The sequence below is a fragment of the Podarcis bocagei genome, assembly GCF_964188305.1.
Source record: "Podarcis bocagei genome assembly, chromosome: 10".
Lineage (NCBI taxonomy): Eukaryota > Metazoa > Chordata > Lepidosauria > Squamata > Lacertidae > Podarcis > Podarcis bocagei.
The window spans coordinates 31,623,113-31,645,782 of NC_138135.1; the positions used below are offsets into that span (position 1 = coordinate 31,623,113).

At 46.8% G+C, this 22,670-nt stretch overlaps 1 protein-coding gene across 3 annotated transcripts in view; it reads right to left on the reverse strand.

Moving 5' to 3' along the window:
- ELFN2 (extracellular leucine rich repeat and fibronectin type III domain containing 2) overlaps nt 1–22,393 on the reverse strand; it is a 143,049-nt gene extending 120,656 nt beyond the window's left edge. The window contains exons 1-2 of one of the 3 annotated variants that reach the window (XM_081211103.1): nt 22,201–22,393; nt 21,765–21,864 (exon numbers count right to left, since the gene is read on the reverse strand). The gene's annotated coding sequence lies outside the window, so the exon portion shown is untranslated. Of the gene's footprint in view, nt 1–21,601; nt 21,672–21,764; nt 21,865–22,200 lie in introns of those variants that run through there. The other 2 variants (XM_081211102.1, XM_081211104.1) reach the window with 2 other exon arrangements.
- Between the last annotated feature and the right edge of the window lie 277 nt (nt 22,394–22,670).

The following is a 22,670-nucleotide window of genomic DNA, read 5'->3' on the forward strand; positions in this document are numbered from 1 at the left end:
AGATTTGTATACTACTAGCCTTATCGGTTTAAAACAGCATACTGTATAAAAAACAACTTGCTAGGCTTAAAAACAGACCCCTAGTAGATTTCCATATAAATAAAATAAACCTTAAAAAAAGAAGAAGCAGGAACACCTCTTTGGTTAGCAAAGGCCACTGGTAATGAAACATAACCCGTGTCTTCTGGTGCCTCTAAAATATTGCAAGACTAGCAAAGAGTGGACAGGCAGGAAAACGCTTGGCCTTTAAAATGTCTTAGAGCTGAGTAGGCACGCAAGCAAATTCTCAACCTTCCTTCCCTATTCTTAGTTTACCTCCAGACTTTTGTGGGGCAGATTCAAGCACATACAAGAAAATTAGGTTTGCACAATTAATGATGATGCTAACTCTCAGTAGAATGAGGGGTAGGGTAGCCATGTGACCTACTTTAAAGGGGACAGTTCTCTTTTGGAAGCACTTTACTGTTTGAGGGGCTTGTCTGGTCTAGACTTGGTTTAAACATAACGAAAAGAACCCCAAGGAAGAAGAGCGAAGAGTGGCAACCTTGAAGTTGCCCATCATCGTTTTGCACCTGGAAGGTGCTCATCTGGCCACAATCTGCCCCACCCACCCACTATATTCTGATAGTGTATGGATGGTTTTGGCCAACCAAACAAATAACAAAAGTTCCTTCAGAGCAGGGGTGGGGAACCTGTGGCCCTCCAGATATGTTGGACTCCAACTCCCATCAGCCTCAATTAGCACGACCAGTTTTCAGAGACAGAGCTGTAGTCCTGCAACACCTCTTCTGTATCCCTGCTTAGGAGGCCATAAGGACTACTCTCACAACTCTAATTTACTGCATCATCCCTCTTCTCATTTTCAACCTGAATGTGGAAATTCCTGCAATTTTAACCCCGGTTCTTTTATTCACTGCTGTTTTAATTTCTAGCCTGTTCAACTAAGAATTTCTAGTTAGCTAAGATCCTTCAAAAAGGGATTGAAAGCAACCAAGCTGAGTCTGGCTCTCCCAGAGCCCAACGAATCGATTTTTCCAATCTGCCCTTCCCCCCCACCCAACCACCCTCTAATCCTGTTGAGCCATTTTTAACTTGCTTTGAGGCAAGTGAAGGAAAAGCCACTGGTGCCTTAAGGTTCTTGCCTGACCTTGCCTGATACAGAGCTCTGCCCATGCTACAGGACTCGTTTCCTCTCTTCCTCCTACACCATCTCTACAAAAATGTGCAGGGTCCTCCAAGCCTCCATGGCTGATCCTGAGGGTGTGCAAGGAGCCAGAGGGGACAGGAGAGGAAGAGAAAGTACCATGGCATCATTGGCATGCATGGAAGTCTATTGCACTAGTGAAAATGCAGTAGCAGATACAGCCTTAGCTTAGGAACTATAGTCACAACTCAAGGTTGAGGCCCAATCAGTCCTAGCTATTAAATTAAGCATGTGCTCTAACCCCTTCCAATAAAATCAGAGGCATTTACACATGCCTCATTTTGGTGGGGTTGTGCTATATGTTTTGAGTTTTTATTTCAAGGGTGGAGAATCTGTGGTTCTCCAAATGATGTTGGACTACAATTCCCAACATCCTTGGCTGTGGGCTAGGCTGATTGGGACTGATTGGGACCCCTACTTCATTTCAATGCAACCTTTTTTATTCTAACCTCCTCCTAGTCTTTACCTTCATAAAGTTCTTGCTTGTTTTACATGAAGTTACCATCTTGTAAACCAAACATGTTCAATCAAGAGGAAAGAAAATTACAACATGTGCAAGTTATATTGGCATTTTTTCAAATATCTTTAGCAAACAATGCTTCTCTCTAATCCACTGTAAACAAGACACAAAGCAATGGGCCTTAACTAAAGGAAACACAAGTGAAACATTAGTGCAGCCTTCTCCAATACAGCCTGCTGCAGCTGGTGGACTACAACTCCTATCGACATGGTTGGAGAAGACCATGGAGTTGTAGACCACCAACATTTGAAAGTCACCTAGCTGAGGTAGCTTGCATTAGAGAAAGGCCTCTGGGGCAGTAGGTAGATTTTTTCAGACTGAAGATACCATGATGGAGGCATGCTTGCTGTGTTGCTGCCCACTAATCCCAGTATCATCACAGGTTTTAAGGTATGTGGTTCAAAAACCTGAAATGCTTGTTTGACCAGAGATGAATGTATGACTAAAGAAATATTTGGGTCTGGGAAACCACTTGTCTGTTCATATCAGTTTCAATTTAAAAAGCAAGCACACATAACTATTGTCTGTCTATCCTTGAAGTGAAGGATATCTGTGTCTAGGAACCTAGATATTCACAAAAACATCCAAAGTGGAGGCGGCATGATCTGGAAGGGAGACAATTTCATAATCCTTCTCCCACCCACCACTTCTCCCTTGTATTCCATTCCCTCATTACCCATTTTTTCTTCCAGCTAGGGTTTCCAGTTGTGTTTCCATGGGGAGGGAGCGAAACATCCTTCCTCTACTACGTTTGGCAGAAACCCAAGTTCCAGGTCCTGAATCTCCGTAAACTTCCAATGAAATAGCAGTGGAACTACAGAAAAAGCTTTGAAAAGAGGTTTTGGAAATGGGGAACTCATTTTTGGGAGAATTTCAACCAGGAATTTAGAAGGGGTGCTTTATTTACAGGTTCTCTCCCTTAGGATAACCTGACAGATTCAGAGACTCAATGGATAGCTTTCCAACTCTGCAATGACATAGATATGATTCAAAATGATGCGAGTTTTAAAAATGAAAGCTTACTTTGGATGCAATGGCTGTGCAGAAGCACTGAATCCTAAATCTTTTTCCACAGCCCCAAAGAAGGTTCTCTACTGGTTCGGGGGGGGGGGGGGACGACGACCAAGGATGGCCTAGAGAGAGCCCTTCACATCTTCTTACAGCCCTGAGACAACTTGATCCTGCCATCCAAGGGCCCGAGGAGTTTGAAGGTGTTGGTTTGGGGGCACAGGGGAGTTAGTGAGGTGCAAACAGACCTTAAGTAGGGGATGGAGAAGAAACTCATCTTTGTTTGCATTTTAATGCAAACTACCTAATTTGCACTTTTGAAACAAATATGTGAACTGGAACATGGCTGTCCTTTGAAATTTACACTTGTTTGAATTTTGAGATGCAGTTCTCCAACCAAGCTATATGTACAAAACTGCATATGCTAGGTGGAAGTGTGCAGTAAAAATGCTTATATTAGTAAAAAAGCCATATACCAAAAAAAAAAATTATTATGGAAAATGCTCGGGGAAATGTATATACAAGTATTAGTCAAAACTGCATACCAAAATGTGTGTATTTTGAGAAATTTGCATTAAAAAGCTGGTGAAGTTTCAAAAGGAGCTATTTTAAAAAATACAAAACAAAACTGCAAATTCCTATGGAAATGTGGATAACCGAATTTAACATTGGAAAAATGAGAAACTTTGAAAGCCAAAATTGGCAGAGTCATCCGTTCCTACTTTAGGCTTGTGGGATCTACTGGGGGGTTTTGGGGGGGTTTTTTTTCTAATAGAGCCCTAAAATCCATCAACTAGAGCATGATACAAAAGACACACACTTACAATTAAAGTATTCTGATCCCAGAAATTTATTTTGAGTACAAGAACTGTATAGAGCTCATATGTTCCTGGTTTCCGCTCCTGGTTTCCCCAAGCTTTCCTCATTTTAGCAGTATAATTTTAGGATAGGGAGAGGCATTTTGCTGCTTTTACTAAACAACTGAGAGTCAGAAATCCTTAATCTACTGCTAATCACCCAGAGATCTACCATTAGATCTAGACCTGCTTCTTCCCACTCCTGCTCTAGGTCACTGGTACCCATGGGAGTGTCATGTGTACACCTTTATGTTGTCTTTGTTTAGGTATAACTGATGGAGTATTAATGTTAACGGGAAACCTTTGCCAGAGTAATAAGTTTGCTGCAGATGCTTGGATTAAAAATAAAAAGAGATGGGAGAAGAGCTTAAGTGTCTGGGGGAAACCCCCCAGCCCAGGAAGGCTAATATAGTCAAGCTAAAGGAGTATGAAATGATGGAGAGAGGGTAATAGAAAATACAACATTGAAAAGCTAGAAGAAGAAAAAGCAACGAAGGCAAGAACGAGGTGGATGTCTTCAGTGCAAAGCGGAAAAGGAAGCCAGTGAAGAAAACTCAAAATATGTGCTCAGGCAATTGACACAAGCAAGCAGACTCAGTCCTCTAATCTTTTCTAAGCTCTAGCTTGCAGTTTTCAAAGCTGGCTAGCTAACCACTCAGCCTTCATTCATTTCAATAGGAATTGCGTGTCTAACACCCTCTGCAAGCTGGAGAATCCCAGCCCACAGCTATGGCTTTCACACTCATTGATGTTCAGCTGAATGTTTCCTTAGCCACCTCTAGCAAGCCTTTCTTCACCATCTTCTGCACTGATCTAATAAGCATGTGATTCTGTATGAACTTACTTCATCTCACAAGTTTCAAAGGCAAACGTGCTTCTCCCAAGCCAGAGAGAGACTTCCCACCTCAACCAAACAATCTCTTCCCTTTATTGGTCTCTCTGTATCATTGATTTTGTCCTTGATCCTGATTCCCAAACGTCCCATCTGCTGTAGCCTTCAAATCTATGCAATGCTGCTCTCTTCTGCCGCTGCCAGCATGAGATCCTCCTGCATGCTGGGCATTAATCTTGCATCACAAAGCTAAATACATAATGCAAATTCTGTTAAAAGTAATAGGACAATCCCAGGTATATCACAATATCACAGTATCACAACCAGGAAAAAAGCCAACTGGGCTCAAATTTGTGGAAAGCATATCATGGGAGTTTTGAGAAATATACATATTTAGCACACTCCACATTCCATTTACATGGACCTAGTGCACCTTTTTTCAACTGTTAATTATTAAAGGGTTTTTTTTTTTTTGAAGTGGTTTTCTAGAAGCATTTACCCGAAACGTGAGAAATCTTATGCCAGAGGCTTCTCCCCTCCCCAAACTACTTGAGAAGCACAGCCAATCCAGGTTTTGCCAAATAGTTTTTAAGTTCACCATAGGTTTTAGTGCATGTTTCCATAAAATTGTGGGCTAGGAAGTTGCTTTTTTCCAAGAAAATTGAAAAGTAGGATTCCAAGATTACACAAGCCATATAAAAATCCCACATGAGCTTTAGGTCTGCCTCAACTTAGATGCCCTGTGCTGAGGAAAGGAAGTGTTTAGGTCAATGTTTCCCAAACTTGGGTTTCCAGCTGCTTTTGGACTACAATTCCCATCATCCCTGATCACTGGTCTTGCTAGCTAGGGGTGATGGGAGTTGCAGACCAAAAACAAGTTGGGACTCACTGATTTAGGTGAAATTCCATCATCTTCTTTTTGTTGTTGTTGCTGAGTAGGGTGTCAGAGGACCAGAAGTCACAGTTCCTCTTCATCAGGTGATGGAGATGAGGACTGTGAACCTGAAGGAGAAGGGCACAGAGGGCGAGCTGTACCTGCTCCTACTCCTAAGGACTCGGTTTCAGTTTGCAACCTCAGAGCCCTGTGTCCCCCAGAGCACTCTCTGTGCCTTGCATCCAGCCTTAAACCTGCCTTACCTTTCTTACGCCCCACCTGAGCTTTGCCTTGCCACCCCACAGGATTTAGACAGGTTCAGTTTCACATTCAGGGCTTCCAAACTTACGGAGTAAAACTTAACAAAAAGGGCACGGGGGAAAGCTAAGTTGAAAGGGCAGGGACATATTGGTTTTCCAGGGCCATATTGACATAAAACTAGAATCGTATCACAGGAAAAGCAAGGCACTGGGAAAAGCCGATTAAAGTTAGAACTTTGCACCTGCTGGGGAAATGCCAGAGAGAGACAAAAGCTCAGCTGGAACTGCAAGAGCTGGCAATGTTCTCAATCTACCTACTCAAGGGCCTGGCTCTGCATGCCTTTGTAACTGTGTAAAGGTAAAGGGACCCCTGACCATTAGGTCCAGTCGTGACCGACTCTGGGGTTGCAGCGCTCATCTCACTTTATTGGCCGAGGGAGCCAGTATACAGCTTCTGGGTCATGTGGCCAGCATGACTAAGCTGCTTCTGGCGAACCAGAGCAGCACACGGAAATGCTGGAGCGGTTCCTATTCATCTACTTGCACTTTGACATGCTTTCGAACTGCTAGGTGGACAGGAGCAGGGACTGAGCAATGGGAGCTCACCCCATTGCGGGGATTCGAACCACCGACCTTCTGATTGGCAAGTCCTAGGCTCTGTGGTTTAACCCACAGTGCCACCTGCGTCCCACTGTGTAGGGATGGCTAAAGTGACTTTACATCCATAGCCACTTTGGTGCAGAATTGTTTTGCCTGCTCACTTGCTTTCACACACCAAACTACTGGTTCAGCCTCAAGTCAACTGAACCAGGCAGCAAGATGCCACTAAAAGCACAATGAGAGCTGTCAACAACATACACTGTATACCAGTCGCTTCAGCAAGCAGCAATAATCCACTGTAGACTCAAATTTCAACCCGAGTGAACTCCATGACAGAGAGGCTGCAGACTGGGGGTGGCCAACCTGTGGCAGGCGAAGGGTATGTGGCTGTTGTGCCCAGGCGGCCATGAAGTTTGAGTGTGTCCTGGCTATGGCACAGAATCAGGCCAACACATAAGCCTGCCTCTCAGATGGCCTTTCGGTTTGACTTGCAGAACGCTTGCCAAAGGAGTGTGGCTGCCGGCTCTAGAGAACTCCAGTTATAAATTGCTAGTGAATTTATATTCAGCAATTGGCCCTTGCCTGATCTGTTTCCCTTGCTTCTTAAATGTTTGACCCACCCCTTAACTGGTTCTGAGAGCTCTCTCCAATTTGCAATTTGGGCATGAATTTATCCAAGTATATCCTAGCAGATATGTTATGTAACAGTTATGGCAGCGTCTCAGATAAAATATTGGAACTCCATTGCACTTGACATTTGTATAAACCCCAAAAGGTCAAGCAGTTGTGTGATCCATGCAAGAATAAGTAGTAAGCAGAGCTATATAAATAGGACGCCTTCTTGTCAAAGCCCAATATTGTGTGTTTAAAATAAAAAGCAAAAGAGCATACTGGGCCACGGGAGAAGATCAAAATCAACAGTAGGGCAATACGTTTTAGGACCATCTAAAGTGTCAGAAATCAGTGACATGTCAGGCAGAATGTTAAACAAAACAGGAGAGCTATGTAGCTGTTCCCCAATCTGCAGTTTACAACAGGAAGGGTTTTTTAGACCATGTCCAGGACTATTTGGACAAACCTGGAGGACTACAACATGGATGCCTGTGACGGATGTACTGTACATTGCTTTGAGTGCCTTCTGGTGAAAACAAAGACCAGAAGATACAATAAAGTAAGAACAGTTCCTCTGGCACTTTGGTGACAGTCAACCTGCACTGCAACTCTGAGGAATGGAATCATCAAGAGGAACAGCCACCAATAACCAGTCCAACAGACCATTCCCAGTCCCCACTTCTTTCCAAAAGTATCTGTCACCCCCCAAAACCTTTCAGCTCTCCTAATATACTTCAGCCCTGTTCCAGTGTGCAGGAGCTGTTCCAGGCATAGGCAAACTCGGCCCTCTAGATGTTTTGGGACTACAACTCCCCTCATCCCTGTCCACTGGTCCTGTTAGCTAGGGATGATGGGAGCTGTAGTCCCAAAACATCTGGAGGGCTGAGTTGGCCTATGCCTGAGCTAATCCCTGTGAAATCCTCATCCCTACCCACTGAACCCGCTGTCCCAGCACTAAATTTTCTCCGGCAGGACAAATCCTTCTCTAACCTCCTCTGCCTCCTTGACTTTACAATCCCATTGTCAGACTATTAGCATTTCTGAGCTAATCTCCTGTTATTATCAAAGCCCATGAGCCATCTGTACCTGAGGGGGGCCAGGCCTCCAGCTCTTGCAGTTCCAAGTTCTATGGCAGCAGTTTCTAACATTATCTCCTCAGCCCTCCACGTTTTAATGCTAGCATTGTTTATTTCTATGAGGGCTAAAGCCTTTGCTTTTCTGTTTTGGGAGGGAAGGTGCAAAGCAAAATTTCCAGACTGCCAAATTCTTACCAGGTGCCAAGTTCCATTTCATGGGTGCATGGGATGCCTAGCACTTCTAAAGAGCTCATCGTTCATCTTAACATCCAGTGCTAAACTGTCTGCAAGTAGGAAAGCCATCACCTTATAACAAAACCTTAAAGAGAGTTGCACCACTTCAAATATTCTCCTGCTCTCCCGGTTCCCTCCCACTGAGAATGCTAAACTGAAAGGGCTGGAGGTGTGACCCCAAGAGCATGAGAATCTGCCGTGCAGGTACAGTCCTAGAGAATTTCTACCATTGTGAAAATAAAATGAAAAAATCCCAGGTCACACATTGCCAATCCTTAGCCAAGAGCCTGTTTGATTCTCCTTCTACGCTAGATTACCCTTGACTTCACCATCTCACACCCCCAGGGTGCCGTGCTATAGAGAACTGCTTTCCCATGAGCCACAGTCAAAATTCCTCCCTGGCTCCTTTGTTACATCCTGTTCTCCTGATATATATATATATATATATATATATATATATATATATATATATATATGCAGGTTTTGGTGTCTTCGGGTGTCTTCCCGTGTAAGAGTTGGGGTGTCTAGGCGACGTTTCGACGAGGTCTCACTCGTCATCTTCAGGCTGGTGCTTTCGGCTTCTTGTTACTGGAACAGAGCTCTGTTCCAGTAACAAGAAGCCGAAAGCACCAGCCTGAAGATGACGAGTGAGACCTCGTCGAAACGTCGCCTAGACACCCCAACTCTTACACGGGAAGACACCCGAAGACACCAAAACCTGCATTCCTGTACCCGTGAAAACCTACGAAAGCATATATATATATATATATATATATATATATATATATATATATATATATATACCACTGAGCACCACCTGAAATAATTCTCCCTCCTTAGTGTTTTACACCTTTCAAATACTAGTAGGCCATTATCATGTCATCGTTTAGCCAGGCTATACATATTTAGCTCTTTTAATCTTCCCTCATAAATCAATCTCTGCAGCCCCTTAATCATTCCTGTTGCTCTTCTCTGAATTCCTTCCAATTTGTCAACATCTCTGCGCTTGCAGGGCGCCCAGAGTCGAATACAATTTTCTGAGCCTAGTCTCACCAGAACAGTATACAGAGGAACTATTACCTCCAGGCACCAGACAGAATGTCTCTGGATATTGTCATACAGAGACACCTCATTACATACATTTGACACTGGGGAATAGAACTGAAGAGTGCTTCCCCTCCCCTCGTCTTCAAGCAGAGGCCCTTATCCTAGGAGCGACAGTATCTCTCCTGCTGTCTCTGACACGAAAGGCAGGTGTCAGACAGAGACAAGGCTAACCTAGACCAATAATGGGCTACATAATCCAGGTGTGCAACATGCAAAGACAAAAATACACTCTCTAAAACAGAATTAAGAATTACTTAGCATTATTCAGGCATTCAAACACCACATGTGGGGAAGAGAAATACTTTGGAGTTATGTTGCCTCCTCCAGCATCCTCATCCACGTGAGATGCCCCAGCCTTCTGAAACTCAGCATGTACAGTGTGATGGTGCTGCACGACAACAAAAAAGGACAGTTTCATTAATTGCAGCCACAATTAATGAGGCTAGTGGGTGGATTTGCCTCAGTGAAACACCAAAGGCATTAGGCAATTTGTCTAAGGAGGTAGAAACGACATGTACTGATTCCTGGGTCCATGAAAATATCTGCTTTGCTTATGTCTGCACACATAAGGAACTATGGAAGGGCCCCTTATTATAGCCATGGTAAGAAAGGCCATGACTCGTCCTCCACACAAGTTGCCACCAACACAGGCACAATCAGATCAATAACGAGTTCAGGTTTTCAGTTCGTTCTTTAGTCATATTTTCCTATATGAAACATCACAACTTAAAATGTGCACACAGGGCCAGACCAAGACATTTTGTTGCCTGAGGCGAAGGACAAGATGGTGCCGGCCCACATTCCACATAACAGGAGACAACTGGACTGTGGGAACTGAATCTTACTTCAACCAACTGCACCTGAGCTGGCTAGGAAGCCCAAGGCAAGCCATGTGGCATGCACAGCTGTCTCCTCCAACAAAGGGGAACAACTGGGATGGGGTTCAGAAGGAATAGCTGCTGCCACTGTGCCCCAACATCTGCTGCCTGCAGTGGCTGCTTCACTCCACCTAACAACAGAGCTGGCCCAGCACCCACAGTGGAGTTTGCATCTGATTTCAGAGATCTGATGCCTACTGCTGAGATGCTATGGACAACCTGCCTAGTCACCTGTGGCCTGCAGAAACTTGTCCACAAATTACCATGTCTTTTTATTTGGAAAAGTAAATGTTCCATCTTGAATCTTGAAATAAGGAATGAAAGAAACGCAACCAAACAGACATGGCAAAACAGAACAATATCATAATTAACTTATAATTTAAATCTTCAGGTTCATCCTGTGCTGACCTAGCCATGAACCCCATAAACCAGCCCCAAACAGCCCGTCTTACAGTGCTTTCAAAAGATGCTGAGGCTTTGGTGACTTTGTTGTGGGACCCGGTGCCATAATGGGACATCGACTGTCTGAGAAGCCTCTCTTTGTGCCCTTATCTAAATCAGATGCATAGACGGTATTAAGATAAGAACTTAAGATGCACCCTGCTGAATCAGACCAGAAGCCCATCTTGCTCTCACAGTGGCCAACCAGATTAACAAGGTGATGGATCTTAATAGAGCACAAAGCAGAAGGTGATCTCTAAAACATATGCTGGGTCTAAGACTACATTTCTATATTACATGGAAAATGTAATAATGTTTCCATGCCATTCATTCCTTGTCATCTGCCCACATGGTCTAATGTGGCTACAGTGGTACCCCGCAAGACGAATGCCTCGCAAGACGGAAAACCCGCAAGACGAAAGGGTTTTCTGTTTTGGAGGCGCTTCGCAAGACGAATTTCCCTATGGGCTTGCATCGCAAGACGAAAGCCCATAGGGAAATGCTGGCGGTCGGGAGCAAAGACTTTCGCCCACAGCCGGCCTTCAGAAGAGGACCTCTTCTGAAGGCCGGCGGGGGGCAAAAGTCTTTGCTCCCCCCCGCCTGCCTTCCCCCCACCTGCCCCGGGCGATCTTAAAATGCTGGCGGGCGGGAGCGAAGCGTTCGCTGCCGACCCCCAGCATTTTAAAATCTCCAAGGGACAGCAGAGAAGTCTCTGTCCCGGGGAGGTTTTAAAATGCTGGGGGTCGGGAGCGTTCGCTGCCGACCCCCAGCATTTTAAAACGATGTTCCGAAGTGGGGAGGTGGGGCGGGAACATCTACCCCAGCCGCCCCACTTCGGAACGATGTTCCGAAGGGGGGAGGGGGGGCGGGAACAGCTGCCCCATCCGCCCCACTTCGGAACGATGTTCCGAAGGGGGGAGGGGGGGCGGGAACAGCTGCCCCAGCCGCCCCACTTCGGAACGATGTTCCGAAGTGGGGGGGTGGGGCGGGAACAGCTGCCCCAGCCGCCCCTCTTCGGAACGATGTTCCGAAGGGGGGAGGTGGGGCGGGAACATCTGCCCCATCCGCCCCACTTCGGAACGATGTTCCGAAGGGGGGAGGGGGGGCGGGAACAGCTGCCCCAGCCGCCCCACTTCGGAACGCTGTTCCGAAGTGGGGAGGTGGGGCGGGAACAGCTGCCCCAGCCGCCCCACTTCGGAACGATGTTCCGAAGGGGGGAGGTGGGGCGGGAACAGCTGCCCCATCCGCCCCACTTCGGAACGCTGTTCCGAAGTGGGGAGGTGGGGCGGGAACAGCTGCCCCAGCCGCCCCACTTCGGAATGATGTTCCGAAGGGGGGAGGTGGGGCGGGAACAGCTGCCCCATCCGCCCCACTTCGGAACGATGTTCCGAAGGGGGGAGGGGGGCGGGAACAGCTGCCCCAGCCGCCCCACTTCGGAACGATGTTCCGAAGGGGGGAGGTGGGGCGGGAACAGCTGCCCCATCCGCCCCACTTCGGAACGCTGTTCCGAAGTGGGGAGGTGGGGCGGGAACAGCTGCCCCAGCCGCCCCACTTCGGAACGATGTTCCGAAGGGGGGAGGTGGGGCGGGAACAGCTGCCCCATCCGCCCCACTTCGGAACGCTGTTCCGAAGTGGGGAGGTGGGGCGGGAACAGCTGCCCCAGCCGCCCCACTTCGGAATGATGTTCCGAAGGGGGGAGGTGGGGCGGGAACAGCTGCCCCAGCCGCCCCACTTCGGAATGATGTTCCGAAGGGGGGAGGTGGGGCGGGAACAGCTGCCCCAGCCGCCCCACTTCGGAACGATGTTCCGAAGGGGGAGGGGGGGCGGGAACATCTGCCCCATCCGCCCCACTTCGGAACGATGTTCCGAAGGGGGGAGGGGGGCGGGAACAGCTGCCCCAGCCGCCCCACTTCGGAACGATGTTCCGAAGGGGGGAGGTGGGGCGGGAACAGCTGCCCCATCCGCCCCACTTCCGAACGCTGTTCCGAAGTGGGGAGGTGGGGCGGGAACAGCTGCCCCAGCCGCCCCACTTCGGAACGATGTTCCGAAGGGGGGAGGGGGGTGGGAACAGCTGCCCCAGCTGCCGGGCTTCGTAGCGCTGCTGCGAAGCCGGGCGGGGGGGTGGGAACACCTTCTGAAGGCGGGCAGGGGGCGAAAGTCTTTGCTCCCCCCTGCCTGCCTTCCCAGGGGCTTTTAAATCGCCCCGGACAGCGGAGAAGTCCTCCGCTGTCCGGGGCGATTTTAAAATGCCGCCCGCCAGCATTTTAAGATCCCCCGGACAGCGGAGAAGTCCTCCGCTGTCCCAGGGTTTTTTAAAATGCTGGGGGTGGGAAGAAAAGCCCTTGTCCCCCCCCCAGCCTTCAGAAGAGGTCCCGGGACAGACTGTCCCCGGACCTGGCCTGAAGGTGGTTTCCCTAGGAACGCATTAATTGATTTTCAATGCATTCCTATGGGAAACCGTGCATCGCAAGACGAAAAACCCGCAAGACGAAGAGAATTGCGGAACGAATTAATTTCGTCTTGCGAGGCACCACTGTATTTGGTGTCCTGTCATTGCCCAATAGAAGCAGCCACTGAAATAGAGGTGGCAAGAACGATGGCATCCAGATTACATGCCAACAGGACCCAAGGTGCTTAGCATATGATGGGTTAAAGTCAGTGCATTTCTCAATATGTACCTGGAAAAGAACAGGCAGCCGATGCAAACTGGGAGCACGGCTGCTAACAGGAATACATTGCTGGAAGCAGTTTCCTTGTGGGTTTGCCTTACTCCGTATGTGCCCATTCGACTGCTTCAATCCACAGAACTGGTACTGTTACATGTGCCACATAATACTTGTTCCACAGTTATAAGAACATGGAATCTTTAAAAAAGTACCTCCTCTTGAGATCGTAGGCTTGGAGAGCCTCTACCAATCAGGAAGGTTAGATAGACCTACTCTCTAACCCATGAGTATGGGTTGTATCCAATTCTAGCCATACTCGGAGCATGCCCACTGAAATTAATTTGAGTTCATTCATTTCCATGTCAAACATGGTTTGATAGAACCCTTATAAACTCAACAGTTCCCTCTCCTGAGCAGCAGCCTTCTGTGAATCATGGAATTTTGTCAACATGCAAATATTACAGTGTCCTGACATCACCATCAGAAAATTCGCTTCTTGATATTCTCTCCCTAGATACTCAAGTGGCCCTCATTTGTATAATGCATTCTGCACCGCAAAAACATTAAGGCCTCTTTGCTTAGGGAAGATCCCTGTGAAGGAGCCAAATTATTATTCCCATTTTTACAGGCAGAAATGGAGACATGGCAACCTGGCAGAGAAACAGCTTGTACTCTGGCCACACAAAGAGCGCAGGAAGCAGAAACAGGAATTCGTAACAGGTCTCCTGAGCACCTGACTCCAAAGTCTTCATTGAAAACGTTGTTTTAAATCTGTAACAGATTTCATAGCAAAACAAATATAACCACCATGAAATCAAAGCATATACAGTTCCCTGTAGCAACACAGCACAGCAACAATAAATTAGTGCTCTGCCCTCCAAATTCCCTGGGAAGTTTTTCAGGGGTCCAGACAGAAGTGCACTATGATGACCCTGAGGCTTCACAAAGAGTCCACATGCAGATACTTCACTGGAAAGCAGATTCCTTGGGGTCCACCAAAATTTGGCTGGGCTTGATGACCAATCATTGCTGCTAGAAGCCACAAGAAGCTAGAAGGCTTCCAGGCTTCTTTCTTCACAGTGGCAAAGTAAGGGCAACCTATTGAACTGGCTGCTGCCTGGTGAAGGGGAGAGGTTTTCAAGAAGTTGCAAGCAGGCGTTCCCTTCCTTCTAGTGCTGCAATTGTAAAGGCTGCAGAGAGAGCCTTCTTACTAGCTACTGCTAATACATATTGCTATAAGCAGACATTTTACTCTAAACATACAAAACGTACATCTACTATGAATGTACAAATCTCATGGTATTTACTAAGTAGAAAAAAGTATTTTTTTAAAAAAAAGCGAGAGAGAGAGAGAGAGAGAGAGAGAGAGAGAGAGAGAGAGAGAGAGAAAAGAAAGATTCATATTTCTTCCCACACCCGATTCATGAAATACTGTGATATTTTATGTTAGCTCCTATTTTTAGAATGCTGCCAGAGGCACATTTTGGTTAAAATTGGTAGAAGTCATAAGGTGGGGCAAGAATATTCCATGATGATTCTGCCAACCTTCTCCCCTAATTCAAGGACGGCTCCTTTCCAACCTTGACCAACGATGTTGCTTCCCTCCCAACGCAAGGCACATCCTAGCACCATTTTGAACAAACACTCTCTGTCTCTCTGCATAACTGGTAGGATTAGTTAGTCCTGCGACAAAGAAGTGTTCCCTACTAGCCAAAATTAAATTCCTGGTCCAATCAGTGATCTGGCAACTGCATTTATGAAATCTTTTGCATTCCAAATTCTGCAAGAAAGAATGAAGTTTATATTAACCATCTACATTCAACTGGGATATGGCACACCATGGCAAGCTTCTCTTTTGTGGCATTTGCAATGATGGACCAATTCTGTGCATGCTGGTGGATCCTCACAATGACCTAAGCACAGGAAAATGCAATTGGGAGGCTGCACAGACTTTGACTGCAGCAGCTACAGGCTGAGATGCAGGCTGAGACCCTACCTGCCCACAGACTGTCTCACCAGAGTGGTGCATGCTCTAGTTATCTCCTGCTTGGGCTACTGCAATGCACTCTACATGGGGCTACCTTTGAAGGTGACCCAGAAACTATAACTAATCCAGAAGGCAGCAGCAAGATTGATGACTGGGAGTGGCTGCCAAGACCATATAACACCAGTCCTGAAAGATCTTCATTGGCTCCTAGTACGTTTCCAAGCACAATTCAAAGAGTTGGTGCCATAGCTGTCAACGTTTCCCTTTTTTTAAGGGAAATTCCCTTATTCAGTATAGGATTCCTCGTAAGAAAAGGGAAAAGTTGAAAGCTACAGTTGGTGCTGAGCTTTAAAGCCCTAAATGGCCTCGGCCCAGTATACCTGAAGAAGTGTCTCCACTCCCATCATTCTGCCCACACACTGAGGTCCAGCACCGAGGGCCTTCTGGTGGTTCTCTCATTGCGAGAAGCAAAGCTACAGGGAACCAGACAGAGGGCCTTCTCGGTAGTGGCGCCCGCCCTGTGGAACGTCCTCCCATCAGACATCAAGGAAATTAAAAACTACTTGACTTCTAGAAAACATCTGAAGGCAGCCCTGTTTAGGGAAGTTTTTAATGTTTGATTCTATTTTTAATATTCTGTTGGGAGCCGCCCAGAGTGGCTGGGGAAACCCAGCCAGGTGGGTAGGGTATAAATATATGATGATGATGATGATGATGATGATGATGATGATGATGAGACAGCCATAAGAACAAGGCTTCCAAACATCATCATCCATCACCGTCCATGTCAATGCTTCAACACTTTTTCTTTTAGAAACAGGAACAAACAATCCAGAGAAAACTCTCTCACCAGCTTAGTTCCTCCACTGAAAGAAATAAAGGACAAAGTTGTTCCCTAAAGCTTAACCACCTACCTATTTAGATTCTCATTTATTTGTGGAGGATTTTTAATGTGCAAATTGCTCCAAGCTTTGCCTTGTCTGTCTGCACGCTCACCAAGAAGGAGAGATTATGCTTGTCTTAATGACAGATGGAACTCATGGCTGAAAGTTAGTGAATTGTCCAGAGACATAGTATAGATAGAGGGAAGGGCTTTGAATGCTGGTTTCCCAAATCTAGGGGAGGGAGATTAATTCTTCCCACAGAAAGACAGGTTTGTTCATACAGCCTTCTTTTCCATAACTAGGGAAAGGAGATGTGTTCACAACAGATATATACAACAATATTCATAATAATAATCAAAATAAAACCACAGAACCACTCACTTCAATTACATTATTATTATATCTTTGTTATGATTACTGAGCATACACCACCCTGAAATGCAGAAGGATGAGGGGCAATGGGATATTGTTTTAAATAAATCAATACTCCATCCCGCACAATGAGTTATTGCTGCTCAAGAACAACCGTGGGGGGGGGGGTTTGTTGGGTTTGTGTGTTTTTTTAGATTTAAGAAATATGATTTATTCACCCACTGTATTTACACCTTCAGTCTGCATGGAGGGAGTACAGATCTTACAGCATTGTTATTTCAAGAGGGGCATGTCTCCCACAGTAGTGCAGCCAGCCTGCCCAAGATGGATCCCAGTCTTTCTTCTTCTTCTTCTTCCCAGAACACCCTGCTTAAAGCTCTATTTTCCTGTCACCTCACACCCATTTACCCTGGCAACCTTCCAACTCCCCAATCTCTGTTCATACCTCAGGGCAAACAACTGTGTTGAAGGGAGAACACCCTGGCGTCTGCCAACAACCCCAAAATTCAGGGCCAGTAGAAAGCTGTCTTTCAGGAAGCTCATCGTGGCAAGGGGGGGACTAATCTGGTCACTTCCATCAGCCATTGAAGAAGCAGCTGCCCCAATGCTTGCTTTCCTCATCCCTCCTCATCCCTTTTTCCTTTTGCACTGTGCTTATTAGATTGCATGTGTGCAGACAGGGGCTGCCTTATATTTTGATACATGGTAGTGCTTGGAGAACTGTACATGTTTCTCAAGCATTCCTTAATAATAAATACTAGAGCAACCAACAATGCTATAACAGCAGCAGTAAATAGCAACTCACAGTTCATCCATATGAGCAAAAAATATCATTTATCCAACAGAAGAATCACCACTAACTCCTCCAATATATTATGTATCATTGCATGAGTATCCTACTTAATGCTAAGGTTTCACTGGTAAACACCAACTCCAAGAAAGCCAAGACTTTCTGGTGACGTGACCTTTCTGGCTGAGAAACACCTTACTCAAGAAGAATGTACATTTTATCTATTCCACTTCCATTTGTATTCAAATAACGCCTGCTGATATGTAGCACATGATTTCTATCCATCCTCTGGCAATGTTCACATTTATGCACCACTCAATGGTTTCTTTTCACCAAATGCACAGGGATTTTCAGTTAAACCATCCCTCAGATGGTTATCAGGTGTTCTGCAACAAAGAGATCCATTATGGCAGGTGAGCATCCCTGAAAGACATTCTAGGACTTCCTTCCAGAGCATTAACGTAAGGAGATAAGAAGAGCCTTGCTGGATCAAGCCAGTGGTCCATCTAGTCCAGCATCTTGTTCTCACAGTGGCCAACCAGATGCCTATGGGAAGCCCACAAGCACAACCTGAACACAACACTCTCACCTCCTGTGGTTCCCAACAACTACTATTCAGAAGCATAGTAGGTCAGACTTTCAGGTAACATGGGGCAGCAATGAGGCCCCCAAATAGCCAAACCACATCAGGTTTGAGGTACCATCAGCAAAGTGTCCTCTGGTGCAGCAACAGTGCTCTGACAGAGGAAACATTCTATATATCCCACAGCACCCCCAAAATACTAAGCATCACTCTGGGGATTGCGTGAAATTAAAATGATAGTTCCCAGAACCCCAGAGGGAGCAGCCATTTTAATTTCCCACAATGCCCTGGGCTGCTGTTACATGCTGAGAGCTGCTCAGGGGTGCTGTTTGCCGACACCAGGCCTGCCCTCATAAGTATGCAAGAAGACATTTCCTCTAGAAGAAGATCTAAAATCCTCTGCAACATGCTGGAGTTCTACAGCAGGCAGGCTGATGTGAAGAGGGGGGAAAGAGGTTCCTTGAAGGCAAAAGTCTGAAAACCTCCATCAATTCCATAGGGCTTTCGAGTATGAATGGCAAACAAGAGCTAAAGATTTGGCTTGGAAGTGAAGAACCCAACTACAAATCCTTGCTCTGCTGTGAAGCTTGCTGGATAGCCATGAGCGAGACACTCAAAGGCTGGCTGTGGTCCCCAGAAGAAAGGCAGGGCACAAACTTCAAATGTTAACACATTGAGTTAACATGCAAGCGCTTGCCAAGGTACCATCGCAATGCAACTATCATTGCAATGAGAAACACATAACTCTGGATTTGTCAGCTACCATGAACTGGAACATAGGAAGGTGCCTTACACCAGCTCACACTGTTCTCCATCTAGCCCAGTATTGGCAACTCTGACTGGCAGTGACGTTCCAGGGTCTCAGACAGAGGTCTTGCCCAACAACCTGCTGGCTGGTTCTCAGAACTGAAGATGCCACGGACTGAGCCAGGAGCAAATGGCACCACCTTTCCTGGCACAGTTGCTGCCTTTAGTTTCCAAGCTCTCCACAAGCTAGCAAATTCCTTTCCAAAGAGTGGCTCTCTTTTGCAAAGGAGTAGTGGAGCTACTAGTGATGATGACTCTACTTCTTCTGGAATCAGAGGCAGCCTGCCTCTGAATACCAGCTACCAACAGGGGTGCACTTAGAGGTCAGCCAGGTTGGCCTCCACCAAGGGTGCAGGCCCAGGAACTGCAAAAATTGCACCTCTCTGCACTGATGCATCTCCTTGCCAAGGGTGTAAGGAAGCCTAGGTACATCTCTGACTACCAAAGAAGAGAGCAGGAGAGAGAACTATTGCCTACCTATCCTGTCTGGGCTTCTCCTAGGCACCTGGTTGGCCTTTGTGGTAAACAGAGATGCTGAGCCAGAGTAGCCTTAGCTGTGATCTAGCAGGTTCTTATGAAATAGCCTCATTTAATTTCCATAGTAAATCTACCCTGGCGGAGCCCATAGAAGGTTCTGACAGGTCTGAGCATGCAATTCTGCAACTCTTTGGTGGTTTTATTATAGTTGCCATCACCAAGTTCTGTCTGTTTTTATTATTTATTCACCTGTATCTTAAGAACTCCTTCTCCATTTTAATCAATACTGTAAGAGGTGATTGTTGCTCTCGTTTTACAGTAGGGGATCAGAAGCTGAGAGAGGGCAATATCTTCTGTTTCCCAACACGACCATGGCAGAACTGATGATTGAATCCAGATCTTCTAGACCCCTAACATTCGCTCCAGCAGACAGTGACTCTAAATTTGCTAAATACATTCTGATGCAGCCAACTCTGATGGCACCTATTAATTTTTTCCCAGGCTACTTTCACTCATGCTGCAATCTTATATGAAAGCAAATCCCGAAGGGGTGACTTACTTCCAAAGAAACATGTTTGGAATTGAGATGAATGTAGCACAGCTATTAATTGAAAAGTTGTTTTAATGTATGTTCAAATGTTGGTGAATATTAGCATTCACATGTGTATGCTGACAATCCCACATTAACTTTGTGAATTCCTCAAAATAAATGTATGTATTTACACTACTTGTCAGACAGACACAAGTGGTTGCTGGCATTCATAGCCAGGCGACAGTCAACATTCACCAGCAAATCCCAAAATGTTTTGACTTTGGGGGGGGGGAAATATTTGTCTGGGATCATCAACATTTGCATGCCAATGTTTACCCAGTTTCAGACATTCTGTTTAGAAAGCCAATCATATTTTTAGTGAACTGGCACAAAACTATGTTGTCCTTAATTGGATCCACCGATTTTTGGTTAACAAGCTCATGTTATTTAGCTTCAAGTAAAACAACAGAAGACAGAGTTCTGGAAGAAGGACTATCTCTCAGTGGTAGAGCATCTCCTTTGCATGCAGAAGGTCTCAGGTCCAACCCCCAGTATTTCCAAGTACCGCTAAGAAGGATTTGTGCATGAAATTGTGGCTAGCCAGGACACTGTTATTGGACCCCTTCCTTTGACTTTCAGTCCTATGAGATTTCCCATGTTTCTGGTGCTGCTGCTCTTAAGCAAGCCAAGACAATGGGGATCGCTGCAGCCTGCTCTTTCTTCCTTCTCTCAGTTCCTATCGTATCTCCATCGCAACCTCTATCTCCTGCAGCTTCATCACCTGGCTTTCCTGCTATATGAACTGCTAGTGGGAAGCATAGAGAGATGGGGGGGGTTCCATTTAAATAATGCATGTTCCATGCAAATGAAGCTTTGCTTGAAAATGCTAGCCATGCTGTTAAGCTGCACTTTTCCTGGACTCACCAGGAGGGGCCGTTCATTGGAGACCTCGACAGTACGAGTGCTGGAATACGGTGCCGCGGTGGGAGCATAATGCTCGGGCAAACAGGGCATCCCAACTCCCATCCACTCCTTTTGTCTTCTGGTGCATATCAAAGTGTTTGGCTAACATAACCCATTGCAGTTGGGGCTTACCATATCTGGAGCAACGGCTTCTCAGCCCTGCACAGTTATAAACAGATATACATGCCTTCACACACAAAAATCATAACATGCACTACCATCTCTGTCTCTGATCAAATCCTACCTGCCTAATTAAAAATCTATTCGATGGAAGAACTGCATTCTCATTCTTCATATAGGAGCCTACAAATGTGGCTCTATTAAAGGATTCCCTTTAACATACACCTGTGCAAATCTACATACGTAGTAGGCACCATTCCTTAACTACCAGAATATTTGACATGCATCCATCTGCCCTGCATATATGCCAAAATCAGCACTTTCACATACATGTATGAAAGCATGCATGTGCATGGGCACACGGAAGTGTACACACAGCAGGTCCTGAGCATATCGGCGGCTGCCGTCTTTTTGATTTACGCTGCTCTCTGGCTCAAAGACTAAGGCTCTGTCTTACTAACTAGCACCAGTAAGCTTTGCTCTGTACACCCCAGGGTGAGGGTGTGATTCAACTGTCCACCTGCTTCTCCTGATCTAGTTCTTTTCGGGGTTCCCATGCCCCCAAGCAGGACGCTGCTTCAGTATGAAATCCACAGAGCCACCTGTTTCCACCGAACGGAAAGAGAAGACACACAAACAGCACACATGCACGGACAGCCCACTCGCAAGTTGAACATGCGTGCAAGTCTCCCGTGCAATGCCCACACAAAGGTTCTCCTCCTTTGCAAATGGACAAATCTTATTCAGCCTACACAGATGCATCAGCCCTAATCTCTTCGATGCAAGGCACACAAGCACAGAGAAAGAGGGAGGGGGAGAGGTTCTGCACCCAGCCAAGCCAATCCACCAGCCTTTTTCCCACAACCAGCAGCAGACTTGCTTCCACCTACATCCCCCAAAACTCAAAGCCCACGCACCTCCCTGCCAGTCTCTGCAAAGAGCCCCTGCCAAAAGTTTACTATGATGACAGAGAAGCGGAGGGAGAAGGATGCAGGGATGGGATTCTCCTCCTGTTGCCTCCGCCTGGCCGATGCCGCCGCTGCCACCACCATGGTTGCAAATGAAAAAATTGAAACCTACCCCTCCCTCCTGCTGCTAATGCTCTTGCAGGGGCCGGAATAAGATATCCAGCCAAGCACAGCTGCACACAGCAGGCTTAAGATCTCTTCAGAACTCGAAGCTGGGGAAATGGAGGGGGGGGCGGAGGAGAGAGAAACATCCAAGGCAAATCCATCATTCACATCGGTATTTTTTCTCCCAACCCCTGATCTTCCTTCACCTGTAGTCCCCCCACCCCAACCATCCACACTCATCCACATGCACCTCATTTGCCTTCTCCAGTTTAAGCCCTAAAGAATGGAGAGAAGGCAGGGAAAGAGGGAGGGGGGAGCTAGCTGGGGGGGAAAATGCTTTATTAAAATGCAACACAAAAGCAACCAGCTAGAATGGAGACCGCGCACACCCCGCATCATTGTGGCTGCCGCTTGGAGAGGGGTGGCCCCCAAAACGCACATACCTGCTCCTTTGCAAGCGATGCTGCTCCAAGTTCAGGGTTTGCATCCCAACGAGAGATCGAGCAGGAGGAGGAGGAGGAGCAGGCAGCTGAGGACTACTCTTCATTCAAATTCCCAGCGATTGCTGATGGGAGGACTGGAACTGAACGAGAAAGAGAAAGAGAGAAGGAGGGAGAGGGGTGCTCTGGCTGTGTGTGTGTGCGCGCGCGCGCGAGGTGCGTGCGTGTGTGAGAGAGGGGGGGAGAGAGAGGGAGGGAAGGCGCGTGCCTGGCCCGCACGCCCCTCCTCGGAAGCAGTTCCCGGCTCCGACCACCCTCTCCTCGCCAAAACCCACACCACCAAGAGACACCGGGAGCCGAACGCAGCCGGGCAAGGCAGAGCCAGGCGGAGGCTGCCGGGCTTCGCGGCCGTCGCTACCGCAGCCGCATCACTAAGGAGGAGGAAAGGGCAGGCCAGAGGATTGCAACGCCAA